Source organism: Eurosta solidaginis, chromosome 1 (assembly GCF_040869045.1).
Source record: "Eurosta solidaginis isolate ZX-2024a chromosome 1, ASM4086904v1, whole genome shotgun sequence".
Taxonomy (NCBI): domain Eukaryota; kingdom Metazoa; phylum Arthropoda; class Insecta; order Diptera; family Tephritidae; genus Eurosta; species Eurosta solidaginis.
In genome coordinates, this window is record NC_090319.1 from 223,310,526 (window position 1) to 223,327,448 (window position 16,923).

The following is a 16,923-nucleotide window of genomic DNA, read 5'->3' on the forward strand; positions in this document are numbered from 1 at the left end:
AGTGACAACTTTGGAGCCAAAAGCCAATACTTGGCACGGAAAAACTGCAGCACACAAACGGATATACATGATGTTCAACAAATAAGCTGTGAAACCCAGACGCAGTAAGTTCCCGTAGTCTATTCACTTTACATTTTAGTCTTTCTAATACCTCATATAAATTTAAATTATTTAGTGAAATATTACTCCAGTGCTCAATGGGTCAGAAATTACCCGCTTGAGGGTGAAAAATCTTAAGCTACGTGAGGAGAATGAGAAATTGAAAAGAAATATTGCCAACACCGCCATCGTAATGTCTGCCGTGGAGTCTGTTTTTACAGAAGGATAGATGCAGAAGATATTGCTACGTGGTAACTGTTTTCCGTTACCTTGTATTGTATATACTAATTTGCATGCGTAGAACTTTGGACTAAAACACCATAACTTTTATTTGTGCATATAACTTGGGATTGGGTTTAAAACCATTTATGTATTCAACATTACAAATTAAAACAAAATAGTTACCGATGCGCAAACAACATATAGTTTTCGGTGCATACGATCACGGCAAACACCTCTTCTTTAACTTGAATAGTGTAATTATATAGTTGTAGTAGCTCCACGAGTCCTAAGAAAGTAATCTGTTAGCTCGCCCATATATTCTATAAAAAGAAAAAAATAGGTTTCGAGGGATTAGCTTACATAGATTAATCGTTTGAGCTACTCACGAATTCTATTTGCGATCTAATTCCTGACCGATTCCAGAACTTCCAAAAATTCTTGTTTATTGTATATGAAGTATTGTTATTCATTTGCATATAAAAAAAAGGTGTATGTTCGGTTGCAACCGAATATGATATACTCAGCTGTAGGTTTTCGAAAAGTCCCCTCCCTCGGTTCAAATGTTAGAATAAGTCACCATAGGTTAAGTTTCCAAAGGAGGAGAAAATGTGGAGAAAGTAGATTGGGAATATTTTTTTATTACTACCTTTGTTCAACTCCTTTATCTCAATATGCGCTTTTTTATTTGTTAGACAAAACCGTAAGATGGAAGTGGAATGACATATCGAAGGCAATATGCCTTAACGCCTCTGGACCCAGAGATTATAGGCATTTATACCAAAATGGGTTTCCACTTCCACATGTTAGCACTCTGCAAAGATGGTGTCGAAAAGTGCCTGTATGTGAAGGTATATTGCATAACTCATTAGACCTTATGCGCAATATCCGAAATAATCCAAAAGCAGAATCTCAACCAATATGAGGATACAAATGACACGGTATATCCTTATACCGATCTTGTGTCAAAGGGTCTTTTGAAGAAACCTTCGTTTCACTTCATGAATGGCATAAAGAGTTTAGAAGCTGTATTTGACAACATGAACTCAACTGAAATCGCATGTTTCAAAAATTTTAAACAGTACTTGGTTGACCAGAGCACATATGTTGGCCTTCCAGAAAATGTAAAAAGATTTTTTTTCAAGTGCCGCATCTTTTTCCGAATACGGCATTTGAATAACCGCTTGAAGGTAAAGAAAGCAAAGTCGCGAGTAATGCGAAACAAAAAAATGAGTAAAGTAACTCTATAATTTGGTAAAAGAAAGATTTAGAATTATTTTACTCAAATAAAAATTATATCTTTATTTCAGCACAACCCTGACGATACGAAAACGGCCCTTATCAGGGCCACCACTAATCACCAAAGAGAAGAAATTGCTAATCAATTATACCTACACAAAACGGCCCTTATCAGGGCCACCAAGAAAAAAATTTGCTAGACAAGTATGTTTTACATATTATAAATTTACTTTTGGATTATTTATATCCTCCATATTATTAAAATTATGGTTATTTTCAGGTCAATACATAGAAAAAAGGGGATGACAAGAAAACAAAGCCGGAGTATAACCGATACGAAACACTCCAAACCGAACTTTTCCCATAGCAGGTACCGATACCAGATCCGGCCTAAAACCGAAATTGATACAAAAGCCTCCTGGTTGTTAGAGCAAAGACGAATTTAACTTGTTGTGAAAATTTCATATTTCGCAGTTTTTTCAAACATTTTAAGAATTAATACATTAAAAAGTCTTTCTGTGAAATGAAATTGTGATATTTTAAATTTATTGTGAAATCAAAAAGTATGTAAACATATTAATAATAAATATCAATCTAATGTTTAAACGGAAATAAGTTTTAGTCTCAGAAAAACATTTTGTGAGGAAGCTCCAAATTGATTACACAAACAAAAAATTATATATTAAATAATTAAATGATTAATTTTCTAAGAAGTAATCCCTAAAATATCAACAAACTAATAATATTAAGCGTGCATATAATCTTCCAAATGCTTAACGTTGCCCCATTGCCGCATATAGACCCGGTAACAAGCACCATTTACCATAAAGGTACGTGCACACTAAGCGGCGCGACATGTAGCGGCAGCGGCGCCTCACAGTACGACAAATTTGGCAATTCACATTAAGCGGCAATCGAGCGACAAATTGCGGCAAAAGTTTGAGTTTATTTTTGTTTGCAAAATGGAAGACACGCGCAAGTATGCCGTCGAAGCAGAAACATCGTTTTTTGTAGTGATTTTACCAAGCAATGGATAACGTATAATTTGTGAAAACATACATATAATTCCACAAAGGACAAAAAGTGCAAGTAACGGGAATGAAATACCCTAATTATATATTAATGACACAAAAATATAATTTCCGAAGAATTACAAATCTTGATAAAGCACAACAAGCCATATATTCAACAATTACAAGGAAAAAAATTGTGCTACGGGATTTTACTTTGCGATATGTGTTGGCTGCTTGGGCACGTCTAAATGTTGCTAGTATATTACCCTTATTCGTTTGTTAACTTGGCGATTTAAGGGGCAATTTAAGGTCCTCTTGCCGTCTTTGGAATTGAAAGATTCAATTCCCAAAACCCCAAAAAAAAAAAAACAAAATGGACGACACGGTTTTTGAAGCTGTAATTATTTCGTTTTTGTGCGAGGAAGAGGAAAGGAAAAGAAAAAGACCGCGGTTATGGTTGCACGACATCTCATCCTCAAGATATGAGGAAGGAGAGTTCCACACTCTTTTGCCAAGATTAAAAAAAGATGGTGCAAAATTCTACACTTACTTTCGCATGACGGAAGAGAAGTTTAAAAAATTGTTAGCCTTAATGCTGCCTCACATTAAAAAAGAGGACACCTTTTTTAGAAGAGCGATATGTCCGGAAGAAAGACTAATGGTAACCTTGAGGTAAGTTATGCTTGGAATTTTTCTTGGTGATTTTCATGTGGCTGTTGTCATGTTGTTGTGCACTGAAAAAAAATTTTGTGTACAAAGGGATTTTGCACGGATTTATTTTTGATCCCACTCCATTGGTGGACCGGCCAGGGTGATTTCTTATAAGCGAGGCTAAAGGAAGCCAACGCAAAAAGGTGTTCAGCGCAAAAATACTACCCTGCAAAAATGGTTGGATGATGTGGTCCACTTGTGTCATACTGGAGTACTTAGCATTATACTCCACTGTAATGCAGCAATGAACCAACTCATGTTTCTACACGAACATATTATAAGCCCATCATTGATCGTTTTTAACGATTGTAATCACTACACGATGTTTATTCATGTGGGTACTCCATGGATTACTCTGATGTCATGCTGAGCTGGAGTATATGGTCCAGTCCTAGGGTATGGATCGCACCCACGTTTCGGAAGGACCCGGGGTAATTTTTCGGTTTTTCGTTAACATTTATTGAACAAGTTAAAAGTTTTATTTTTCACCTTCGGATTATTAATACTGATGTCAAGACGCGTCGTTTGACACCTTTTTCGATAATTTTGGACGCGTATTAGCAGTCGTCCCCTCAACTAGACTTTTACCTTATTTTTTTTAAATCGCGGTCGAAAGCCGCCAACGCGAAAAGGTGTTCTGTGCAAAAAACTATGGATAGGGCCCCATATTTCGGACCCTCGCGGGATCGTTTTCTGTTTTTTTTTATATATCTTTCGACAGAAATCACCGCTACAAACGGCTTGTAGATAATATATTTCCAGTTAATCCGAAGGATAGTCTTGTTAAGTCAAACATGAAGAAGTTAACATTTTACTAGCTCAGCTCGCCAAATAAGCTTGACAGAATCGGAGAATATCTATGTCAAAAGGCAAGAAAGGATATCAACCGGAAACGTTACAGTTGGGTAGGACAATGAAATATTTGGGTAATGTTTTATAAACGCCGCAATACCAAATGTTTATAAAAAATAACGCCGGGAATATTGAAAATGGGGGCCCGATTCATAGTTTTTCTTTGAACAGAAAACCATGTCTTGTAAAACGTTACCAATATTTTAATAAATTTACAACAGCGCCAACAAATACGCAAATACACTGCAAATTTTTAAATTTTCCTAAAAGCTAACAATATAAACTGTCAAGTAAACTCGAACAGTTTCGATAGATTTTTTCCTAAGTTATGACAGTGCTGGAAATTTTCAGTGGGATATTAGTTCAGGTACCTACAATTTAGGCGAACTCGCACCCAGCCTGAATGCTTTTATATTCAATAATCGAATGTACCTAAATTAAAATTTTTTCTTGTCATACTTATGCTGCTACAATTACGAAATTTTTTTATGCTTTCTTGTTTTGATTAATAAGGTTTGGTTAATAAGGCCGTATATGAATATGTCTTTGATTCCAAACTAGAAAAGCGGACGAAACTTTATCGGAAAAGCAAATTACAATAACAATAACTCATATGCGAAGACGAGACCAACATTACACACAAAATAAATGAGCGAAACATGTTTTTGTTCATTTTGAAAACTTTATTTTTCGTGAAGTTTCTTCACAATAAAACAATAGAAAATAATGAGTGAAAATTATGGATTCCTTTTTGGTTTAAATGACTTCTCCAGGACTTTGATTTTCGTTTTGTATTTATGCACAAATTTTTCCAAAAAAAAAAATAAATTTTTGGTTATTAAAATGGCACAAAAACCTAACGAAATTGAAACTGGCTGATTTGTTTTTAACAAACATATTGTATTTTTCATGTATTTTCTTTGTTTGAATATACATTGTTTACTCACTTACACCAGTACTGAAGCCGTATTAAGAGGGAGCACGATAAAAAATTTAGAAAAAAATACAAGAAAAATACACGAAAAGGAAGTAGTGTCATATAGGCATGAAATATTTTTCAAATTTAAATCATGCCCTATATTTAACATTTTATGTGTTGTGTTGTGGGACTAAATAGCCGCCTGGTGCAACAACATAACATACTTGGGGGTCTTCTTGAACATGTACTCGTGGATCCTCTTCAATATATTCACTGTAAGGATCTTCGAGGTGCTCAATATAACGTTCTTCAACTTGTTGAATATGTACATCTGCCGAGTTTCGCGAACGATCATCGTAGACCTGCTGAGTACTCCTTGAGCTCCTTTCTAAATGTTCCTCTTCCACTTCTGACACAATTGAAAAAACTTTATTCTTTGCCTTCAATTGCAAGTCCAAGGGTAAAACTGAAACGGAGTCTGCCATTGCCTTGAAGAAGGAATGTATTGGACTTCCAGTTGCTGTTGATTGCGGTACTTCTGTTTGCCGACTGGTTAAAAAATTTTGTAACACACTAGCTACTGAAGGTTGCGACTGATGAGTTCTTTTCTTGGCACTAGGAGTTGATGTTCTTGTTGTCGATGAAGAAGTTCGGGGTAGGCTTATAGTATCGTCATCTTGCAAAGACTCTTCATTAAAGTTCTCATAAGCCGATTCGGACCTTTGGAAATTTGTTTTAGTTTGTCGTTCCTGTATATAAGGGCGGAGAAATTCCATCTGAAGCTCATACTTCCACCTTTTACAGGCGGACGCACCATCTCCACTTCTGGTTTTTCGTTTTTTAATATTTCTCGAATAGCAATCCCTTAGAGATTTCCACTTTTCTTAACATAAAGTTTCTAGAAATAAAAAAAAAAAAACAATACTCATATTATATCTTTGTTTTCTTTTCAGATTTCTTGCAACAGGCGATTCATTCAAGACAATTGCGTCTTCTTTTCGATTGGGGAAACTCAACAGTAGCAGATATAGTGCATTCCACTTGCAAAGCATTATTGGACGTGTTGTCAGAAATAGTAATGCCAACACCTAATGAGAGCACATGGAAGAAAATAGAAAGGGAATTTTCTGCAAAATGGAACTATAGTAACTGCATAGGAGCACTCGATGGAAAACATGTGGAGATTTTCGCTCCCCCAAAAACGGGCTCCCTCTTCTTCAATTATAAGAAGTTCTTTTCTGTTGTTCTGCTCGCCCTAGTAGACGCAGACTACAAATTCATTTATGTCAATGTAGGCGATTTGGGGAAAAATAGCGACGCTCAGGATTTTATGCATAATGTCAAAATGTATTGAATTTGAGGTCAGATAAGGCGTTTTTAAACAAAATCTGAAATATGGATTTCTTCAAACGTTTTCTGAGATAGGCCGCTTCCGAAACAACTGCCGAAATAAGGTGATTTTCCACACTGCAGTCGCAATGAAGTACAATATTTTTTATGCCACAAATTGGTCAAACGGCTTGATATATTTAATAAATTCAAATACAATATTAAAGTAAAAAACTTTATATCCATATTTAATTATATATTATATAATATTTTTTATGCCACAAATTGGCCAAACGGCTTGACATATTTAATAAATTCAAATACAATATTAAAGTAAAAAACTTTATATCCATATTTAATTATATATTATATAATATTTTTTATGCCACAAATTGGCCAAATGGCTTGATATATTTAATAAATTCAAATACAATATTAAAGTAAAAAACTTTATATCCATATTTAATTATATATTATATAATATTTTTTATGCCACAGATTGGCCAAATGGCTTGATATATTTAATAAATTCAAATTCAATATTAAAGTAAAAAACTTTATATCCAAATTAATTATATATTATATAATATTTTTTATGCCACAAATTGGCCAAACGGCTTGATATATTTAATAAATTCAAATACAATATTAAAGTAAAAAACTTTATATCCATATTTAATTATATATTATATAATATTTTTTATGCCACAAATTGGCCAAATGGCTTGATATATTTAATAAATTCAAATACAATATTAAAGTAAAAAGCTTTATATCCATATTTAATTATATATTATATAATATTTTTTATGCCACAAATTGGCCAAACGGCTTGATATATTTAATAAATTCAAATACAATATTAAAGTAAAAAACTTTATATCCATATTTAATTATATATTATATAATATTTTTTATGCCACAAATTGCCCAAACGGCTTGATATATTTAATAAATTCAAATAAAATATTAAAGTAAAAAACTTTATATCCATATTTAATTATATATTATATAATATTTTTTATGCCACAAATTGGCCAAACGGCTTGATATATTTAATAAATTCAAATACAATATTAAAGTAAAAAACTTTATATCCATATTTAATTATATATTATATAATATTTTTTATGCCACAAATTGGCCAAACGGCTTGATATATTTAATAAATTCAAATACAATATTAAAGTAAAAAACTTTATATCCATATTTAATTATATATTATATAATATTTTTTATGCCACAAATTGGCCAAAAGGCTTGATATATTTAATAAATTCAAATACAATATTAAAGTAAAAAACTTTATATCCATATTTAATTTAATATTATATAATATTTTTTATGCCACAAATTGGCCAAACGGCTTGATATATTTAATAAATTCAAATACAATATTAAAGTAAAAAACTTTATATCCATATTTAATTATATATTATATAATATTTTTTATGCCACAAATTGGCCAAACGGCTTGATATATTTAATAAATTCAAATACAATATTAAAGTAAAAAACTTTATATCCATATTTAATTATATATTATATAATATTTTTTATGCCACAAATTGGCCAAATGGCTTGATATATTTAATAAATTCAAGATCGCGGGTTCGAATCGAGCTCAAGGGATAACAATAATTTTTTATCATTATTATTGTTATGATAAATTTTTTCTTAATTGAAAAAATTTTTAAATTAGAATAGAAGAAAGAAAAAATTTAAGACAACTGCCAAAGCTCGTTGTATAGATCCATTTCGGGAACTGCTAAATTCCTTCATCGGCAACGTTTAGGCGCCGCTGCTATAACCATTCAGCCACCACAGCGGTTTTTTGTTTGTCTTCATTAATCCTACTTCTATTCTGGTTCGTGCCAATTAGCCTTGAGCTCGATTCGAACCCGCGATCTTAAAATCAGTAGGCCGATATAACAACAAAAATTATTTAATAAATTCAAATACAATATTAAAGTAAAAAACTTTATATCCATATTTAATTATATATTATATAATATTTTTTATGCCACAAATTGGCCAAACGGCTTGATATATTTAATAAATTCAAATACAATATTAAAGTAAAAAACTTTATATCCATATTTAATTATATATTATATATTATTTTTTATGCCACAAATTGTCCAAACGGCTTGATATATTTAATAAATTCAAATACAATATTAAAGTAAAAAACTTTATATCCATATTTAATTATATAATACTAGCCTTTACCCGCGGCCCCGTCCGCAAGGAGAAATTTAAATATATGGGCTATTCGCATTAGCCTGCTTATCAAGTTATCTGTTTAAAATTATGTTTTCTGTCTAATGCATTTTATTTTTGTAATTGAGTAAAAAAAAAGAACTAAATGAGCTGATAACCTGATAGGATCCCTAATGATTCCGAAATTATCCAGAAAAATCTACGAAATGGTCTCCAAAAGTTCCCGGAATAGTCCCAAAAAAACCCGAAATGACAACGACTCGATTCTAGACGTATCCAGAGAACCACACAGAAATGATCCCTGAAGGTGTTCCAAAATGATCCCGAAAAGGTTCCGAAATTACCCTGACGGGCTCCCGGGTGGATCTCAAAAACCATCCAGAAAATATCCAGAAAGGGTCCCTAAATTATCCCGACATACTCCAGAAAAAGTTCCGAAATGGCTCCGAGGGGATCCACGACGGATCGCGAAAACCATACAGAAATGATGCCGAAAGGGTCCGCAAATGATCCCGTATTAGTCGAGAAAAATTCCCGAATTGACCAAGACGGGATCCCGGACGAATCCCAAAAATTATCCAGAAATGATGCCGGTAGGTATCACAAATGATCCCGAAAACCATCCAGAAATGATGCCGAAAGGGTTACCAAATGATCCCGTATTAGTCGCGAAATAGTCCCGAAATGACCCTGATTGGATCCTGGACGGATCCCGAAAACCATCTAGCAATGATGCCGGAAGGTACCTCAAATGAACCCGTATTAGTCGAGAAAAAGTCCCAAAATTACACTGAAGGGATCCCGAACGGATCCCGAAAACCATACAGAAATTATGCCGAAAAGGTCCCCAAATGACCCCGTATAAGTCGAGAAAAACTCCCGAAATGACCAAGACGGGATCCCGGACGGATCCCGAAAACCATCCAGAAATGATGCCGAAAGCGTCCCCAGGTGATCCCGTATTAGTCGAGAAAAAGTCCCGAAATTACCCCGACGGGATCCCGGACGGGTCCAGAAAACCGTCTAGAAATGAAGATGGAAGGTACCCCAAATGATCCCGAAATAGTCCCGAAATGACCCTGATTGGATCCTGGACGGATCCCGAAAACCATCTAGCAATGATGCCGGAAGGTACCTCAAATGTACCCGTATTAGGCTATATGCGTGCCAAATTTCATACAAATCCGTCCAGCCGTTCTTGCGTGATTGAGTCACAAAAACAAACGTCTGGACAAACATCCAAACATCCAAACATCTTAACATCCAAACTTTCCCATTTATTATATATATTAGATTAGATAGATTATACACAGCGAGTCACTCTAGCTCAACTTCGATCTGGATACTGTAACAGGTTAACCTATACCTATCCAGAATCAACCCCGACATACTAAATGTATGCCCTGCTTGCAATGTGTCCCTACATGACACCAACCATCTCTTTAATTGTAATGTGGAACCAACACCTCTAACACCCCTCACATTATGGTCCACCCCTGTTGAAACAGCAAGTTTCCTTGGACTCCCGTTAGAGGATATTGATCACAATTTGTGATCACACCTATTGGATGGCGAAGCACTGCTACAACAACAACTATAGTTTCTTACGCCGACGACTGCACGATAATGGCAACCGAACCTGGCCCTCCAATAGACGATTTATAAAATAAAAATAAATGTAAGGCGCGATAACATCCGAAGAGATCTAAGGCCGAGCTTCTCTTCCAATTTGCGTCGTGCTCCTCTTGATTTTTCCCTACAAATAGACGAATTAGTTTCTAGAATAAACTGCTATCTTCCCAGACTTTCTGGTTTCTTCAGCTCGCACGACCTGGTACCTTCACCGAACAAATAAACGCAAATTTTGAACGTCTTAGGGGTAAAGTTCGATTACACTCTCACCTTTAAGGCTTTTTTAAGCCATAACAATAATAGCGGAAAGACCACGATTAAACCTTTAGTGTCTTCATTGGCTCCTTGCGCAATTGATTATAGTTTATCACCTGTTGCAACAAATTCATTACCCTCGCTGTAAACTGTCTGCAAGCGTGAATGATTTATTATTTAACTAAAACATGGATATATTCAACGCAACCTCTCGGAAAATGCAAACGCAAGAACAAAAACAGTTTACTCACCATGTGCTCCAATTTCCTTTGAGATTTCGGCCCAAATATTGTTTTTCCTCGTAGTATTCATGTAATGCTCATTTTGTAAATTGTAAAGTTCGGGATAATTCCTTATTAAAATAATAAGCTGTTCCTCGTTTATTTGCATTTTGTAAATATATTAAACTAGGCCAATAATAATATTGTAAACATATTTTGCCGCTCGGTAATTCACACCTAGCGGCAGCAGCACTGCGCGACACTTCCCAAAGCGGCATTTTTGCCTAGTTGATCAAATTTGCCGCGCTGTGCCGGGTCGCGCAGTGCTGCTGACGCTAGGTGTGAATTGCCTCATAAGAATACATGCAAAGAATATTTTGTAGTTCAGTGCAGTGCTGCGTAGTGCAGCCTAATGTGGCCTTACCTTAATTCAACGCATTTATATTAATGAATAATTAAATTAGATACATGCATACATATATAAACAAACATACGGAAAAGAGGGGGGAAATAGACGGGGGCAGGGGCTGATGCTCGGCATTGCTACCGACTCTACTACGGATATAGTAGTTATGAGTGGTATTAGCCGTTTGCGCCGTGGGGCGCGAGCAGCAGAGACTAAACTCACAGCAAGATCTGCACTGCAAACCTGTTCTGAGTATAATGTCCACAGAAAAGATCGCATGAGCGGAAATGGAGGCGGCCTCGCGTTTATCATACACCACTCTGTGCCATATCATATATTTGATCCTGGCATCGACCGCAGGGACAATGTCTTAGAACGTCAAGGCCTATCTGTCCCGTCAGGCGATGCAAACCTAGAAATCATCAACATCTAAATCCCTGTTGTTGTTGTTGTAGCAGTGCTTCTTCTACATCCCTCCTGCCACCTATTACCCCAGTGGATACCGCCCTAATATTACCGCCTTACTCACTGGCAACAATCGCATTATCTTAAGCGACTTTAATGCCCATCACGATCTATGGTATTCAAACTTGAGGGCGGACAGTAGTGGTGAGATGTTGGCGGATCAAACAGAAGAAACGACGTTCTGCACAATAAACGGAGACGGCCCCACACGTATGGTACAAAGCTGTCACAGTTCGCCGGATATCTCAATCGTGAGCGCAGAACACGAAAACTGCGTCAACTGGCAGCCGATGGTAACATTGGCATCCGACCACCTGCCTATACTTCTTTCGTTCGAGCGTACCGCCGACTTCATCGTTACAGAAAAACGCACTTTCATAAACTTTGAAAAAGGAAAGTGGGACGAATACAAATCTTTTATAGACGACCTCTTTGCTGCCCTCCCCATCCCAACTGATGCCCGCCAAGGGGAGCGCGCTTTCCGCAAGGTCATTGAATCCGCCTTGGCACGTTTCATTCCCGCCAGGAGAATTCCCGAAATTCGGCCCCACTTCCCGGCGGAGGCCGCAAATTGAGAACGTGACCTTATAAGACAGCTCGACCCAGGCGATGCCCAAATAAGGGATATAAATGAACGCATCAGATTGTTTGTGGATGAACACAAGCGGGCGAAATGGGAGGAGCACCTAAGAGGTTGTAACCTCTCTGCCGGTGTGGGTAAACTTTGGTCCACCGTAAAGTCCCTATCGAATCCGTCTAAGCACAATGACAAAGTTTCCATCGCCTTCGGCGATAAAGTGCTGTCGGAATCGAATCAATGCGCGAGCGCTTTCTGCCGTCAATATGTTATGCATTCTACGGTCGACAAAGATAGACGGAGGGCCAACAGACACGCACATAAACATAAATTCAGCGCGTCACCAATTACCATCACCGTCAGAGAGGTTGAAGATGCCATTGGTCATGCTGAACCATCCAAAGCAGTGGGCCCAGACGGCATAGCCATGTCGATGCTTAAAAGCTTAGGGAAAGAGGGTTTCAAATACTTAGCATATGTCTTCAACCTGTCTCTTTCCACCTTTGTCATACCCGAAAAATGGAAAATGGCCAAGGTGGTCCCGCTACTAAAGCCTGGGAAACCAGCTAACATAGGAGAGTCGTATCGTCCGATATCTCTCCTATCGCCAGTAGCAAAGACGCTTGAAGCCATTATTCTCCCCTACTTCCAAGCAAATTTGCAGCTAGCCTGTCATCAGCATGGCTTCAGAAAACTCCATAGCACCACCACCGCGCTAAATGCGATCAGCACCCAGATAAATTGCGGTTTAAATCAAAACCCCCACCATAGAACAGTACTCGTAGCGCTAGACCTATCAAAAGCTTTTGATACGGTCTACCATGTCACGTTACTGCAAGACCCGGAAGGGTCTACCCTTCCCCCATGTCTTAAAAGGTGGACCGCAAATTATCTGGGTGGTCGGCAGGCATCGGTGCAATTTAAAAACGAAATATCAAAACCAAGAAGAATTAAACAAGGGGTACCACACGGTGGTGTCCCATTCCCACTTTTGTTTAATTTCTACATATCTAAGCTATCTTCATCACCAGAAGGATTCATTATCGCTTCATACGCCGATGACTGCACAATAATGGCCACAGGCCCAGGCCCACAGATCGATGAGCTCTGCAACAGAATAAACGGCTACCTTCCTGATCTCTCCAGTTTTGTCGCCTCGCGAAACCTGGCATTATCACCGACTAAATCTTCCGCGACCTTATTTACAACATGGACGTCCCAAATGTCGACCATTTTGAACATCCACGTCGATGGCACTACGCTACCGACCGTCCTACATCACAAAATCTTGGGAGTGACGTTTGATCAGGATCTACATTTTGGTGAGCACGCAGCCGCAATTGTTCCGAAAATCCAGAGCCGTAATAAAATCCTCAAATCCCTTGCTGGCAGTACCTGGGGAAAAGATAAAGAAACGCTCATTACTACATACAAAGCAATTGGCCAGCCGTTTACGTGCTACGCGTCACCCATATGGTCGCCAAGCCTAAAAATTACCCACTGGAAGAAGCTACAGGCCTGACAAAATACTGCTCTCAGAATCGCCACGGGCTGTCTTCTTATGTCCACAGAACACCATCTACATAATGAGGCGATAATACTCCCCATCAGGGACAGATGTTAACCAAGCAGTTACTGTTGAATACCCAGAAACCTGGGCATCTAAACAGACATCTGATTGATGAACCAACACCGCCTAGGGGCTTAAGGAGTCATCTCCGTAAGCATTTTGAGGAAATACGGCACCTGAGAACACAGCCGTATGAAGCAAAAAAACACAAGCAGGTCCTTGGTGAGCTCCACAAACAGGCGTCGGAACTTTATGTCGGGAATTGCCCGGTGAATCCAGTACTCAAAGAAAAGTACCCAAAACTTGTGGAAGAGGAACGCATACTCCCCCGGGATACGCGTGTCACTCTTGCTCAACTTCGTTCTGGATACTGTAACAGGTTAAACTCTTACCTATCTAGAATCAACCCCGACATTCAAAATGTATGCCCCGCTTGCAATGTGTCCCCACATGACACCAACCATCTCTTTAATTGTAATGTGGAACCAACGCATCTAACACCCCTTCATAATGGTCCACCCATGTTGAAACAGCAAATTTCCTTGGACTCCCGTTAGAGGATATTGATGACAATTTGTAATCGGTCGCGGTTGTTAGGTGGAGCGAAGCACTGCTACAACAACAACAACAGCAGCAGCGGGTACTTCTTGTGGCTTGCTGAGCAGCGGAGCTGCTGGAAGGTAGGGGGGGTGCTAAGGCGTAGACTACGGGACGCCCTTGGGCGTGATCAGCAAGGAGCCACAAAAGATTTATAAAAGTTACGTGGACGTCGGGTTTTGGGATCAAGCCCAGAACAACCTGTCCGATGCAACCATCCCTTACACGAGACACACTGAACAGAGTATGACCGTCCTAAAAAGATTCTTTTCCGGCAGATGCAGCAAAACCATATCTCAGGACCGTGGTCAGGAGACGGACCCGGATTGGATTCGATACCTTCCCGGAGCAAGAAAATATGGAGAAGTCCCGCTGCAAGGATCTGCTGGGAGGATGACAATTTGTGGGAGGGACGCAACAAATTAAATGGGGTTACACTGAAATGACAGCCCTTGGTCGGGAAAAATCCCGAGTCGCTCCGGTACATAGAACCGACTGCCTTCTTCTTCATCTCTTATTGCCAGTCCCAGAGGGTGGTGTGTATTTTGTACCAGTCCCATTACGAGTCTCAGTCCGACTCCCACTCCGAGTCTCAGTCTCAGTCCCAGTCCTAGTCCTAATCCCAGTCCCAGTCCGCTCTGGCATACTTCCCGGAAAAAAGCATCGTAAATACTAATATAGGCAAATTTATATACGAAATTTCAGGCAAATCGAATAGGACGTATATAAATTGGTATGTGGGTATTATTAATTCTTGTCTTTATTTCGGCTTCGCATGCATATTTATCAGTTTTGCCAGGTTGATGCGACTAAATCGAATATCACAATGATCTTTAGAGCTCTCAGCAACAGCTTTCATTTGATATCCATAATACACACATATTCGAGGGGTATCCGGGTCCATGTTTTGGCCATTATCTCGAGACCCTAGTCACTCAGCGGTGTAAAACTTACTCTGTATTATAGCATACATCAACGGCTTCAATTTGATATCCATAATGTAAAAACACATCCCAGTGTTACCCTGATCCAAGCTTCGGCCTATATCTCGAGACCCTAGTCACTCAGCGGCATAAAACTTACTCTGTACTAAAGCACACATCAACAGCTTCAATTTGATATCCATAATGTAAAAACACATCCTAGTGTTAACCTGATCCACGTTTTGGCCTATATCTCGATACCCTAGTCACCAATAGGTATGAAAACTACCCTGTACTAAATCACTCATCAACAGCTTCAATTTGGTACCCAAAAAACATTGTCTAGGCGTTCACGGGCCCACGTTTGGCCTATATCTCCAGACCCTAGTCACCCAGGGGTATGAAAATTATCTTCTACTAAATCACCCATCAACAGCTTTCATTTGATATCCATATTGTATAAGCACATTCTAGGGGTACCCGGGTCCACGTTTTGGGCTATATCTCGAGACCCTAGCCTCCCAGTTGTATGAAAATTATCCTGTACTAAATCACTCATCGACAGCTTTCATTTGTTATCCATATTGTAAAACACATTCTAGGGGTACCCGGGTCCACGTTTTGGCCTATATCTCGAGATCCTAGTCACCCAGGGGTATGAAAATTAATTTAATTTTTAATTTATTTATTTCTTACAGCTTGTACTAAGCCTAGCTTATACCTATATATAGTAATTAATATATATTCTAATTAAATTAATTTATCTGCATCTATTGACTGCACAAATGGAGTGAGAGATGGGTAGCAGACGAATGACACCAATGCAAGGATTTTGCCAGTTGCATCTAACGCTGTTAACGTATCTAAAGTGCGAAGGAACATCTGAACGGCGATGTACTTACTAGGATGAGTGATGCGTTACAGTATGAGCTTCGGCTACTTTTTCATACGTGGGAAAGCTTCCTAGTGCCAGCGTAGAGTAATCGGGATATATGCAATGCTATTGATGATTCGAAAGTTTGCCCATCTTGCACTAGAATGGCAGTGTTCTACAGTAATTGTACAATTTGTGCTTAAATTCCCTTATTTTACTAGATTTAACATCATTTGGTAATTCATTGTAGAATTTTAGTCCTTTATAGTACAAATTACATTTGTCTGCTTCTGTTCTATAAGCAGGTAGAGTCATTTCTTCTTCTTGTATTTATGGAATGAACATTTCTTACATATATTATGTTACTTTTCAAATAATCAGGCAAGTTGCCTTCTATTATGTTTCTAATAAAATTCATCGTATGATAAAACGGTACCTGTTTAATGCTTAGCCAATTTAGAGTGGCGAGCATATCTCTGATAGGTGTGTCATAGCGTTTCCTAAGAATAAATCGCATAGCTCGGGTTTGTTGCTTTTGCAATTTGTAAATTTGGTTATCTATGATAATGAAGAATAATGTTGGACAATATATGAAGTGAGGTTCGATTATCGATCTGTAAACCATTACCTTGTACCGTCTACTTAAGTACTTGCAGGTTCTTTGCATGAAATGTATCTTATTTGCCAAACCGTCTAATCGATGTGCTCACTAAAGTTGAGTTTATCATCGATTTTGATTCCTAAGTACTTGATAGTACTGACTTTGTCAATAGCTTCGTTGTTTATATTTAGAAGTGGT

General features: G+C 37.8%; 1 protein-coding gene across 4 annotated transcripts in view; it reads right to left on the reverse strand.

Annotated features, from left to right (window-relative positions):
• Cad86C (Cadherin 86C) overlaps positions 1-16,923 on the reverse strand; it is a 2,678,031-nt gene that overhangs the window by 690,258 nt on the left and 1,970,850 nt on the right. The gene's annotated exons all lie outside the window — the stretch shown is intronic.